Source organism: Macaca thibetana, chromosome 17, assembly GCF_024542745.1.
Source record: "Macaca thibetana thibetana isolate TM-01 chromosome 17, ASM2454274v1, whole genome shotgun sequence".
Lineage (NCBI taxonomy): Eukaryota > Metazoa > Chordata > Mammalia > Primates > Cercopithecidae > Macaca > Macaca thibetana.
In genome coordinates, this window is record NC_065594.1 from 22,787,062 (window position 1) to 22,801,348 (window position 14,287).

Genomic DNA, 14,287 nt, shown 5'->3' on the forward strand with positions numbered 1-14,287 from the left:
CGAATGTTTTTTCCACATCAACTGAAATTATTATATGGCTTTTTTCCTTCATTCTATTGATATATCATATTGATTAATTTGTGCATATTGAACATCCTTGCATCTCTGGGATAAATCCCACTTGGTCACAATGAATGATTTTGTAATATGCTGTTGAATTTAGTTTGGTAGTATTTTGTTGAGGATTTTGGCATCAATGTTCATCAGGGATATTGGCCTGTAGTTTTCTTTATTTGATGTCTTTGGCTTTGATAGCAGAGTAATACTGCCTGATATAATGCATTTCGAAGTATTCCCTCCTCCTCTATTTTTTGGAATAGTTTGAGTAGGATTGGTATTAGTTCTTCTTTAAATATCTGGTAAAACTCACCAGTGAAGCCATTGGGGCCCTGGCTTTTCTTTACTGAGAGACCTTTTATTATGGCTTAGATTTAGGTACTTGTTAGTCTGTTCAGGTTTTGGATTTCTTCATGGTTCAATCTTGGTAGGTTGTGTGTGTCTAGGAATTTATCCATTTCTTCTAGGTCTTCCAATTTATTGGCATTCAGTTACTTATAGGAGCCTCTAATGATCCTTTGAATTTCTGCAGTATTGGTTTCGGTTTTTCCCCATTCAGTATGATGTGCATCTGTCATACTATATGCCTCCTCTTCCTTCTTTCTTTCCTTCCTGTCTTCCTTTAGTGAAGGTAATTTTCTCTGACACTATTATTTAGTTTCTTGCTTTTTATTTTTGGTATATTCATGTCTCCTTTTTCATCTCCGATTTTGTTGGAGTCTTCTCTCTTTTTTTCTTAGTCAGGCTAAAGATTTGTCCATTTTATTTATCTTTTTAAAAAACCAACTTTTCATTTCATTAATCTTTTGTATTTTTTGCATTTCAAATTTCATTTATTTCTGCTCTGATATTTATTATTATTTTATTCTACTAATTTCGGGTTTCTTTTGCTCTGCTTTTCTAGTTCTCTAAGATGCATGTTTAGGTTATTTGAAGTTTTTCTACCTTTTTGATGTAGGCACTTATTGCTATAAACCTCCCTCTTAGTACGTATTTTGCTGTTTCCCATAGGTTTTAGTATATTGTGCTTCAATTTTCATTTACGAAAGTTAGGCCAGGTGTGATGGCTCACACCTGTAATTCCAGAACTCTTAGCGGCCAAGGCAGGTGGATTGCTTGAGCCCTGGAGTTTGAGACCAGCCTGGGCAACATGAAAAAAACCCATCTCTACAAAAAATACAAAAATTAGCTGGGGGTGGCGGTGCATGTCCATGGGTCCCACCTCCTTGGGGGGCTGAGGTGAGAGGATCACTTGAGCTCCAGGAGGTGAAGCCAAGATTGTGCCGCTGCATTCCAGCCTGGGTGATACAGTGAAACCCTGTCTCAAAATAGAAAGAAAGAAGGAAAGAAAGAAAAAGAAAGACAGACAGGCAGGCACGCAGGCAGGCAGGCAGGCAGGCAGGCAGGCAGGCAGGCAGGCAGGCAGGAAGGAAGGAAGGAAGGAAGGAAGGAAGGAAGGAAGGAAGGAAGGAAGGGAAGGAAGGAAGGAAGGAAGGGAAAAATTTAAATTGACTGTGTCTCAAAAAAAGAAAACAGAAAATTTTGCACTGACTCACTGGTGATTCAGGAGCATATTGTTTAATTTCCATGTGTTTGTAAAGTTTCCAAAATTCCTCTTCTTATTAATTTCTAGTTTTATTTCTTTGTGGTCAGAGAAGATAGTTAATATTATTTCAATTGTTTTGAACTTTTTAAGACTTGCTTTGGGGCCTAACATATGGTCTATCCTTGAGAATGATCCACGTGCTGAACAGAAGAATGTGTATTCTGCTGCTGTTGGATGAAATGTTCTGTAAATAGCTATGAGATCCATTTGGTCTGTAGTGCAGATTAATTCGGATGTTTCTTTGTTGGTTTTCTGTTTGGTGATCTGTCCAGTGCTGAAAGTGGGGTGTTGAACTCTCCAGCCATTATTGTATTGGGGCCTATCTCTCTTTTGAGCTCTAATAATATTTGCTTTATATATCTGGGTGCTCCAAGATTGGGTGCATATATATTTAAAATTCCTCTTACTAAACTGACCCCTTTATTATTATATAGTGAGTTTTTTTGTCTCTTATAATTTCTTTCTTGAAATCTATTTTGTCTGATATAAGTATAGCGTCTCCTGCTTTTTTTCATTTCTGTTGGCATGGAATATCTTTTTTCCAACCCTGTATTTTCAGTCTATGTGTGTTTTTATAGGTAAAGTGTGTTTCTTGTAGTGAACAGATCAGTAGGTCTTGTTTGTTTGTTTGTTTATTTATTATCCATTCAGCTACTCTATATGTTTTGATTGGAGAGTTCAGTGCATTTACATTCAATGTTATTATTGGCAAGTAAGGACTTAGTTCTGCCATTTTGTTATTTGTTTTCTAGTTGTTTTGTGGTCTTCTCTTCCTTCTTTTTTTCCTTCCTGTCTTCCTTTAGTGAAGGTGATTTTCTCTGATATTATTATTTAGTTTCTTGCTTTTTATTTTTTTGTGTATTCATTTCTTTTGGTTTGAGGTTAACATGAGGCTTGCAAATGCTATCTTATAACTCATTACTTTAAGCTGATAACAACACTTTGAATAAATAAACAAGCAAAAAGAAAACTAATAAAAACTCTATGCCTTAACTTTATTCCCTGGCATTTTAACTTTTTGTTGTTTCCATTTTATATCCTATTCTACTGTTTATATCTTGAGAAGTTGTTGTAGTTATTCCTTTTGGTTGGTTCATCGTTTAGTCTTTCTACTTAGGGTAAGAGTAGTTTACACCACAGTTACAGTGTTATAGTGTTCTGTGCTTTCTTGTGTACTTACTAGCGAGTTTTGTACCTTCAGGTGATTATTTATTCTTGCCCCATAGCCACCACAGCTGGGAATGTGCTGAATCTGACCTGAACTCACCAAGTCTCAGAGTCTTACCCAAGGCCCTTGACATAGTACCTGGGTATTGCTGCTGGTTATTCAGGGCCTAAGTGCTCTGCAGTTAGCAGGTAATGAATGCAGTCAGGACTGGGTCCTTCCTTTCAAGGCAGCAGTTTCCCTTCTGGCCCAGGGCATGTCTAGAAATGTCATCTGGGAACTAGGGCCTGGAAAATAGGCCTTGCAACTCTGACCAGTGCCCTATCCTGCTGTAACTGACCTGGGATCCAAGATGCAAGACAAAGTCCTCCCCACTCTTCCCTATCCTCTACTCAAGCAGAAGGAAGGTGTCTCTTTTAGAGCCACGATCTGTGCAGCCTGAGGTTAGGGTAGGGGTGATGCCAGCACTCTTTTAGCTGCCCCAGGTGGTGTGTCAGAGGTCCCATGCCCCCACCCCTCAGTCGATTAATTCTGGGCCCAGTTCATCCCTAGGATTCACCTATATGTTGCAATCCTTGTGGCCCAGGATACCTTTGAAGGTTATTTAGAGCCCAAGAGCACTTTAGCCCACAGTGGTGAGGTTTGGGAAAATTCAGCTTTCCACCACTGGGATCAGGAATTGCCCTCTGGCTAGAGCTAGTTTAAATGCTCCCTCTGTGTGTGGGCAACAGCTGAGTTGGGTTGATTTTCTTTCTGCTCATTATAATAGGACAGCACTGAGTTCAGTGTCTCACAGTTTGTGTACTCTCCTCTCCCAGTGACCAGAGACACTCTCTGAACCATGCTGCATCTGCCAGAAGGATGGGAGTGGGATGGTGTCAGGAGTCAAGGCTATGTTTTCTACCTCTTCAGTGCCTCTTTCAGTGATATGAAGTTAAAACCAGGTACTGTGAGTGCTCACCTGATTTTTGGTTCTTATGAAGGTGCTTTTTTGTGTGTGTAGATAGTTGTTAAATTGGTGGGCTTGCCAGAGGGACCACTGATGAAGTTCTATTCTGCCATTTTGCTTGACCTCTCTAGGATACAAGTTTTTGGGTTTTTTTTTCCTTCAGCATATTAAATATATCATGTCACTCTATCCTGGATTGTAAGGTTTCCACTGAGAAGTCTGATGCCAGATGGATTGGAGCTCCTTTGTATGTTATTTGTTTCCTTTATATTGCTGCTTTCTTTATCCTTGATCTTTATCCTTTCTTTATCCTTGATCTTTGGGAGTTTGATTATTAAATGCCTTGGGGTACTTCTTTGCATTAAACCTGCTTGGTGTTCTATAACCTTCTTATATACTGCATCCTCTAGGTTTGGGAGGTTCTCTGTTATTATCCCTTTGAATAAATTTTCTACCTCTCTCTGTTTCTCTACCTCCTATTTAAGGCCAATAACTCTTAGATTTGCCCTTTTGAGGCTATTTTCTAGACCCTGTAGGCATCCTTTTTTTTCATTCTTTTTTCTTCTGTCTCCTCTGACCATGTAATTTCAAATAGTCTGTCTTCAAGCTCACTAATTCTTTGTTCTCATTAATCAATTCTGCCATTAAGGGACCCTGATGCGTTCTTTAGTATGCCAATTGCACTTTTCAGCTCCAGAAATTTTGATTATTTTAATTATTTCTATCTCTTTACTAAATTTATCTGATAGAATTCCGAATTCCTTCTCTGTGTTATGTTGGATTTCATCAAGCTTCCTCAAAACAGATATTTTGAATTCTGTCTGGAAGGTCACATATCTCTCTCTCTCTGGGATTGGTCAATGGTGCCTTATTTATTTTATTTGGTCTTGATGCTTTTGGATATTTATCAGTGTCTAAGCATTGGAGCATTAGGTATTTATTTTCATCTTCACAATCTGGGCTTTTTTGTACTTGTCCTTCTTGGAAAGGCTTCCCAGGTATTCAAAGAGACTTGGGTGTTGTGATCTAAGACTTTGCTCACTGCAGCTGTATCTGCTTTAGGGTACATCTTCAGCCCAGTTATACTGTGGCTCTTGCAGGCTCATAGAGATACCACCTTGATTGTCTTGAGTAAGATCTGGGAGAATTCTCTGGATTACCTGGCAAAAACTCTTTTCCCTTATTTTTCTTTAACAAACGGAGTCTCTTTCTCTGTGTTGAGCTTCCTGGAACTGGGGTAGGGGTGGCACAAGCACCAACATCCCTTGGACTGCTCTGGGTCAGACCTGAAGCCAGCATAGCCCTGGGTCTCACCCAAGACCTGAAGTGACCACTGCCTGGCTGCCACCTATGTTCACTCAAGACCTAAGGGCTCCACAATCAGCAGGTGGTGAATCCAGCCAGGCTTGTGTCCTTTCCTTCAGGAAGTTCAGGCAAGTTCCCCCTGCCCCTGGGGTGCATGTCCAGAGACGTCATCCAGGAGCCACAGCCTGGAGTTGGAAACTTTGAGAATCTACCTGGTTCTCTATTTACTGTGGACTGAGCTAGCATCCAAGCCAAAAGACAAAGTTCTCCCCATTCTTCCCTCCCCTTTCCTCAAGCAGAGGAGTCTCTCCCTATGGCCACCACTACCTCAGGCCTAGGGCAAGTATTGCCTGGCTATCACTGATGTTCACGCAAGGACCATTGGCTCTTCAGTCAGCTTTGTTGAATGCTGCCAGTCCTGAGTCTCTCCCTTCAGGGCAGTGGGCTCCTCTCTGGCCCGGAGCAGGTCTAGAAATGCTGTCCAGGAGCCAAGGCTTGGAATAAGAGATCTCAGGAGCCTGCTTGGTGATCTATCCCACTGAGCTGGTACCCAAGCTGCAAGACAAAGTCTCCTTTACTGTTTCCTCTCCTTTCTTCAAGCAGAAGGGATGTCTTCTCATAACCTCCAGAGCTGGAAATGTGCTGGGTCACTCCTGAAGCCGGCGCAGCTCTGAGTCTCCCCCAATGCCTATAGCAAGTACTGCCTGGCTATCACTGCTGATTATTCAGGGCCCAAAGGCTCTTCAGTTAGAAAGCGATACATCCTGTCAGGACTGGGTCCTCCCTTTCAAGACAGAGAGTTCCTCCCTGGACCAGGGTGTGCTTAGAAATGTTATCAAGCAGCTAGGGCCTGGAATGCAGCCTCAGGACTCTGCCTGGTAGTCTTTCCTACTGTGGCTGGGCCCGTATCCTAGTTGCAAGATAAAATCCTCTTTATTCTTCCCCTCATCTCCTCAAGTGGAGAGAAAGAGCCTGTCTTGGAGCTGTGAGCCATGCTGCTTGAGGCTGGGGGAGTGACTCAAACACTCCCTTGACTACCTCAAGCTGGTGTTTTCCTAGGTTGCATGCACCCCAAGTCCACTGGCTCCCTGCCCGGTACAGTACCAGGACTGGCCTAGGAATTGCAGTCCTTGTGGCCTAGACTGCCTTTCAAGTTTATTTAGGACTCTGGAGCACTTTAGCTCACGGTGGCAGGGCTTACTGGAACTCAGGTTCCAACTGCTGGGATGGACAATTTGCCTCTCCCTAGGACTCATCTATATGCTCCCTCCATGGGCACAGCTGAGTTCCGCCCCATGTTTCTTTCCACTATGACTAGGCAGCACTGAGTTCCAATGCAAAATCCCACAGTCACTGCACTCTCCCCTACTATGCAAACAGATTCTCTCTCTACATTTCCCTGGCTGCTGGTGAGGGATGGGGGAGGGGTGGTGTAGGTAATTCAAGGCTGTCTTTCCTACCTTTTTCAGTGCCTCTTTCCTTAATATGCTAAAACAAGATACTCTGATCACTGACCTGATTTTTGGTTCTTATGAAGGGGCTTTACTGTGAGGACGGTTGTTCAATTTGGTGTTCCTGCAGGGTGGATGATCACTGGGGGCTTCTATTTTGCCATCTTGCTCTGCCTCTCTCAATTTGTTATAACTTTTTCATGATCATCTTTTTGATCCTGAAAGTCAAATTTAAAAATGTTAACCTATATTTAAATTAAACTCTTAAGTTGCTGAAGATAAAATTGCAAGAAATGTGAACAGAAAAATGTAAGAAGTATGAAGAACTGTTGTTTTGACTTTTTTGGTCCATTTTTGACCCTTCGCTCTCGCTTCCTTGTTCCTAATTCCTAAAAATATCACCAAGACCTCAGGCTTCTCAAATCAAATTTCTCTATGTCTTTTCCCACTTGCTGTGTCCTACTCTCAGCCTTTGCTTCCTCACACCTGGCCTGTGGAGTAGCCTCTCAAGTAGAGGTGAGAAAAATCAAGAGGCTTAAAAACATAAGATAACTGCCTCCCCAATTCTACCATATTCTCTCTCCTGCTAGAGGGAAAAAAACTCAAACCAATGACATACACTGGGTCATATAATCCTTGTTGGTGTCAGACTCATTAGCCAGGAAACTGTTACTTCACTTTCTCCAAGGTTCCCATCCACAAAAGCAAAGCTTATTCCTTGCTCCCTACTCATCACCCAGGATTGTGCTGGCAAGATTTATAAACAAAGGTTTATGGAGCGCTTCTGGTGGGAGTGGAGAAGTCTGACTACCATGTGTGTTCATTGTGAGGAAAGATCATTTGAAACTAGTAAACCAACAACAAACTACTGAGAAGGAAAAGACTGAAACAGCCCCTGCCTGGGGAAGTGAAAGAAATGGCCTCTAATCTGGCAAAAACTGTTTATGGTGAGGATCAGCAGACTAAAGATGCAATAAACAGCGCTGGAAGTCGCAAGAAACATGAGAAGGTAGGTGGAGGGGCATCAGGATTCAGCTGTCAACAAGTCCTATCAGGGAGCTGAACACACTGTCCAGGAAAGTCAGAAATCCAAAAGATCTTTCCCACATAATCCCTGCTTTTGAGATGTTCCATATCTTGAATAGTATGTTGGATACATGGCTATATACTCTTTACAATATAAATCAGATCACTTACACCTAATATACAGCATATGTGAATTCTGTCTTAATTTGAACTTTTTTTAATCTGCCTGATCCAATTTTAATCAGTGAGTTTACTGATGTACCCATAAGCAGCTCTATTCCCATTTAACAATATTTACAACTGTCTTTATATTTATATTCAAATAAGATTCATACAACATAATCATAGATACGATCAAATTAAAACTGGCTTTATCTATCATTCTCTGGTAACTGTTATCGCTGCACATCTATAACACATAGATAATTACTCATATGCCAAATGTCTTTGGAATTACCAAAATGAAATTAAACTATGTGCCTCAGACTTTTGGTATGAAATGTATCTTACTATTTTAAAATCCATTAAAAATTGGTAAAGCATTATGGAAATGTGACAACTCTATTTATCAGGATATTAGTTTTCCCAAAAGATCCTATATTCTTACTAAGCCTAATAATAGAGTTTATAATATATTTAGACTTTGGGAAGAAATAGGTAACAACAGTTATTAGTGAATTATTAATTAGTTATTGTTCAGTTTACAGTTCTAACATAAAAGATAATATATCTCAACCCAGATTCCATGCCTTACTGAGAACAATCAATGTCTGAAAGCAGCCTAAAGTTGTATTCTTACTAAAAATCTATCACACTTTTGTAATTCACACATACTTGTGAAATTCAAGTTTGTGTATTCTCTTCCTAATGGAAACTTCAAATAAAGAAATAACATATTTGAAAATAAGCAGTAAATATAAGTCAATTAATTCATTTGCCACCAGCTGAACATTCTTGTCAATATCAGCTCAGGCTCAATCTTCAAAGACAGTGAGGTATAATCACCACACCATCTTCCCCATCATTAGGGCTTGGGTAATGTGAGTCTGAGATTCACATGCAGGAAATGTACTGGGGTCTGCTCTAGGGAACAATCTCTCGGAAGGAGAAATTGAGCCCCTTGCAGTGACGACAAAGATCCAAGCCCATGGGAAAGGGGGCTAGACTTTTTATTCCCACCTCGACCCATCACTGAATGTAAGTGTCCCTGGCAAAGAGAGCCATCAGCAGCAGAGAAAGCTCTAGACATAGAGTCACAAGACCAGGGACCCATCCCACTGACCAGCTGTGCAGACTTCACCAAGACACACAGCTCTGAATCTCTTCTTAACCTGGAGAGGGTAGATATGTTCCTGGAGCATTCAGGGACTCCTTAAGGCATCAGAGAGTGGGGAGGAAGGACAGCTGGGCCAGTTACTTATTTAGGAAGTAACTCTCCTGTGGATCTGCTCTCCACAGCTGATAGTATCCAATCATCAAATTGAAGGTGTCCACAGGAGGCAGTGAATCTGGGCACCAGTCAGGCCACTGTCAGTATCCAAGGGGCTTTTGGGAAGTGGTAGTGCTTGCAGTCAGATGGGTAGTCAGGCAATAGCTCTGGGTTGTCCATCCATCTGGAATCAGGACTCCACACACTAGAAAAGGGACAGAGAATTCAGCAAGAGCTGCAAGATGCTAAGGGTCCTGCTGACAGGCACTAATATGGAGGGCTCCCGTTCAGCTGGACTAGTAAACTCTCAGCATGGCTTATAAGGTCGTGATGATCTTGTCCCTGCAGACAAACTCTCTCTCTCTTTTTTTGAGATGGTGTCTCCCTCTGTCACCCAGGCTGGAGTGCAGTGGCACGGTCTCGGCTCACCGCAAGCTTCGCCTCCCGGGTTCGTGCCATTCTTCTGCCTCAGCTTCCTGAGTATCTGGGACTACAGGCACCCACCACCACGCCTGGCTAATTTTTTTTGTATTTTTAGTAGAGACAGGGTTTCACTGTGTTAGCCAGAATTGTCTCAATCTCCTGACCTCGTGATCCACCTGCCTCGGCCTCCCAAAGTGCTGGGATTACAGGTGTGAGCCACCACCCCCGGCCCAGACATACTCTCTTGCCACAACCATTGCTACTCCCACCTCCTGCCTTGCTCCCCAACTATACTGAACTCTTCTCCCTCTCTACAGCATATGCTGTGTGCTCTTTCAACTTGACTATTCTGCCTGAAGACCGTTCTCCTTGGCACTCTTTCTTTACTTGAATAATGCCTACTTGTCCCTCAGGTGTCCACCAGGACCTCCCAGGAAGCCTTTCTTGACCTCCCTAGACTGGGTTAGGCAACCCTTCTGTGTTCTCCCAGAGCAGCACATGTACAAGGATTATATAATGACTGGCACATCATAAACACTCTAAAAACAGTGGCTACTATTGATATTATTCTTCCTTGATAGTACATATCTTTCTGAATTGTATGCCTGGGCCACCTGGGCCTTCACTGTATCTCCAGTTTTTGGTACATTGCAGAGCATACAATACGAACCTGATAATTGTTTGTTAAAATAATGAAATTCTCAGTTACACAACTGGGCAAACATGAATGTGACAGCATGGGGAAGGGGTTGGCCAGGGCTCCTTTGCAATATCCCAGAGACTTGCCCTCAGAACCAATGCCCAGCTCTGCCAGGGGCTGGGTCTAAGCCCCTATCTGTGTTGGCTGTTGTACTTAAGATTGTGTACGGAAAAGGGAGGAATCAACCTCTTGGCTGAAGACTCTCAGAGCCTGCAACCAAGAAGGACCAGGGCAGTCACAGACAGTCATATGGGCAGGACTGCTGCTCATAGTGCAACTCCATCATTTATTTAAGAAGCAGTGCAGTTTACGGAATGAACATCATGTTCTTTCCGTATTAGTGCCTGTCAGATACACCTGTGATTTGGGATCAGATACACCTGAATTCAAATCCCTATTCTTTACCCTAGAGCTATGGGGTAGAGGTTAAGGGCAGAATCTTTGGGGCAAGACTTCTTAGAATTGAATCTTAGCTTCACCACTTCCTGGCTGTGTGACATTAGACACATTATGTAACCTGTCTGTCCCTCAGTTTTCTCACCTGTAAAACAGAGAATAATAATTCCTGCTTCATAGGGCCATTATGAGGGTTAAGGAGTTAATAATTATAAAGTTCTTAGAGCTTCATTTGGCAAATAGTGAAGCACTATAGCTAGGTTTGCCTAACCATTCTAAGCCTCAATTTTCTCATTAGAAAAAAATGGACATAACTTGGAATACCTGGTACAATGTCTCACATATGGGTCATTCTCAGAAATTATATTATTTCCATTACTGTTACTTGTCTTGTAAGTGGAATATCTTTTCTAGGGTAAACTAAATTGATCAATAGAAACCTTCCTGTGGATACTTCTGGTCTCAACTGACAATCTGGGGAGAAAAGAAGCTGTTTCTTTGTGGTTCTGGGCCAGTCACATCCCTTCTGGCTTGCCTTTTTTTGTCTAATGTTCTGAGAACCTTCTTCATAGACCCAAACACTTAATACAAACCCATTTCTCTGGCAGATAAACAAAGGAGAGGTTCATTAGTTTCCAAGGGCTGTCATGAGAAAGTATCACAAATTTGTTGGTTTAAAGCAATAGAAATTTATTCTCTCACAGTTCTGGATCCAGAAGTCTGAAATCAAGGTGTCAGCAGGGCTATGCTCCTCTTAAGGCTCTAGAGGAGAATTTACTTTCCTTTTCTGGCTTCTGGTGGCTCCAGGCATTCCTTGTCTTTAGGCAGCAGAATGCCAATCTGTGTTTGTCTTCACTTGGCCCTCTCCCTCTGTCTGTTTCTGTCCCAAATCTCCTGCCTTTTTCTTATTACCTGTCTTTGAATTGAGGGTTCACCCTAAATTCTGGATAACCTCAAGATCCTTAACTTAATTACATCTGCAAAGACACTTTTCCAAATAGGTTCACATTTACAGGAACTAGGGGTTAGAATGTGGCCACATCTTTGGGGGTCGACTATTGAACTCACTGTAAGGCATAACTGAGCCCTAACTGGGGCTAAATAGAATGCATCCGTTTACCTTGTTTGGACCTACCTGTGCTTCCTTTTCCTTTTTCCTTTTCCATGAACACTTGTTCCAGTTTTGTCTATTTGCCATAGATGGGATGGGCACAGCCAGAGGAACAAGCAAGAAATCACAACCCACAAATCTGCTTATTCCTGAGCCTCACCCTGGCCCACACCTGCAACTGCTTCTTGCCTCAGTGTTTGCTGTGGGCAGTACATGAGCTACTTGACCCAATACTCGTGTGAAACTTTATTCTGCTTGGCCCTCCCAATTGCCTTGCAGACATCCAGGAGAGTTGGGTATCACTTGGGACCTGGCAGTGCCGGCTTGCCCTGCCAGGCTCTTCAACGGGGTTGCCTTGGTCACATATTAGATTTCATACATGGGGCCAAACCAGGAGACCTTGGTGAGCTGGAACAAGAAGAGGCAGTGGATCTGGGTCAGAGCAGGAATTATACTTGCAGTTGGACTGGGCAAATAGGCTCAGAGAAGGAATCTGGGTCAAAAGCTTGGCAGACTGGCAGAAAACCTGAGGCCTGATGCACAAATTAAAATGGATACTAGCTTTCCATCTACACAGGCCAGTTCTTGGTTCTCATAAGTCTGACTTGGGGCGTTCTGTGACATGTGGCATATCATGGATTGCAAGGGCCAACTAAATTCTTTTTTTCTCTCTTTCTGAGTCAGAGCCTCACTCTGTCACCCAGGCTGGAGAGCAGTGGCACAATCTTGACTCACTGCAACCTCCGCCTCCAGGATTCAAGCGATTCTCCTACCTCAACTCCCCAAGTAGTTGGGATTACAGGCATGCGCCACCACTCCCGGCTAATTTTTTTGTATTTTTGATAGAGAAAGGGTTTCACCATGTTGGCCAGGCTGGTCTTGAATTCCTGGCCTCAAGTGATCTGCCTGCCTTGGCCCCCCAAAGTGGTGGCATTACAGGCATGAGCCACTGTGCCCGGCAAGGTTCAACTAAATTTAGCATATATTTATTAAGGATTTGCTGTATGCCAGGATCTAGTAATATAGAGGTCAGACAATCCTTGTCTTCACGTAGACGAAAGTATAGCAACAGATACTCACATAGAAGAATTAATTGCCATAAAATGTGATAACTATATGTGCACAGTGTTATGAGAGGCCAAAAGTAAGAAAAAATCATTCTGCCTTGGGCTAGGGAGTGGGTCATGACGGGAGCATAGAAGAGGCAATACTTGATCTGGATCTTAAAGAATTCAGTAATGAATGGCTGAGAAGAGCAGCCCAGGAAGCTTGTCCAACTGACCAAGTGGGTGCCTCTTCTTTTTTGTGTTTATCTCATCCATAACCTAGACCTTCGGTGGAAAGAGCAACCTTCATACAAGAACTTTTTAAAAAAATAAACATTACAGAGGCAGATATTAAACATATCCGACAAATGAGTCATGCCCAGGGAAACAACCAACCACAAAAGACGCCATTTGTAAGGAACTGGCTTAGTGGTTACTAACTTAATATCAGTGACCCACAGCCATTACTACTATTATTCCTACTGTTACGTACTGGTTTTAGACTTTAGTGTATCGTGATGTTTCAATGACCCATTACTATTGAGCATTTCATGTGGCCTATTTGAATATATATCTTATTAAAAATGTTTTTCATTTATTTCACATATAATATTGGTGTAAGACACTTATAATCGCAATCTCTGGTAAAGGTAAGATGGCTACTGCTCATTATTGCCTGCTCCATGTATTTTTGGTATTTAATGAATATCTCTTTGAACTTTCTTGAGGGTGTCTTCTAACACAACACCTTTATAATTAGTAGAGATGTTGTTAAATTTGAAAATGATGCATCTTCACAGAGTACTAATTTTGTTTAATTATTATTCGGTTGCATTTAAGTAATTTAATTGTGTAAGTTTCAAATATAAGGTTTAAATGTATTCTAATACTAGAACAAACATAGATATATTACTCAACTTTTGATATATATAACATATATGTCAGCATTGAATATAAAATTCAAATAGTTTCTAGAATCATACAACAAATCTCTTTTAGATAAGAGAAAAAAAAATAAAGAACATCCAAACTAGAAAGAAGTCAAGTTATCCTTGTTTACAGATAAAATGGTCTTAGTTTTAGAAAAGAACTAAAGACTCCACCAAAAAGCTGTTAGAACTGATAAACAAATTAAGTAAATTTGTGGGATACAAAATCAAATACAAAAATCAGGAGGAATTCCCATAAGCCAACAGCAAACAATCTGAATAAAAGGAAATCAAGAAACCAATCCCATTTATAGTAACTACCAAGAAATAAAATACCTAGGAATAAAATCAAGCAAAGGAGAGAAAGAATTTTTTTTTTTTGAGACAGAGTCTCACTCTCTCATCCACCTCCTGGTTTCAAGCTATTCTCCTGCCTCAGCCTCCCAAGTAGCTGGGATTACAGGTGCCTGCCACCACAGCCAGCTATATTTTGTATTTTTAGTAGAGACAGGGTTTCACTATGTGGTCAGGCTGGTCTTGGACTCTTGACCTCAAGTGATCCACCTACCTCAGCCTCCCAAAATGTTTGGGATTACAGGCATGGGCCACCATCCCTGTCCCAAAAAAAGAGAAAGATTTCTACAAGGAAAAAGATAAAGCACTGATGAAAAAAAATTTAAGATGACACACCCCC

At 41.6% G+C, this 14,287-nt stretch overlaps 1 protein-coding gene across 1 annotated transcript in view; it reads left to right on the forward strand.

Annotated features, from left to right (window-relative positions):
* SERP2 (stress associated endoplasmic reticulum protein family member 2) overlaps positions 1-14,287 on the forward strand; it is a 233,325-nt gene that overhangs the window by 9,469 nt on the left and 209,569 nt on the right. The window lies entirely within an intron of this gene.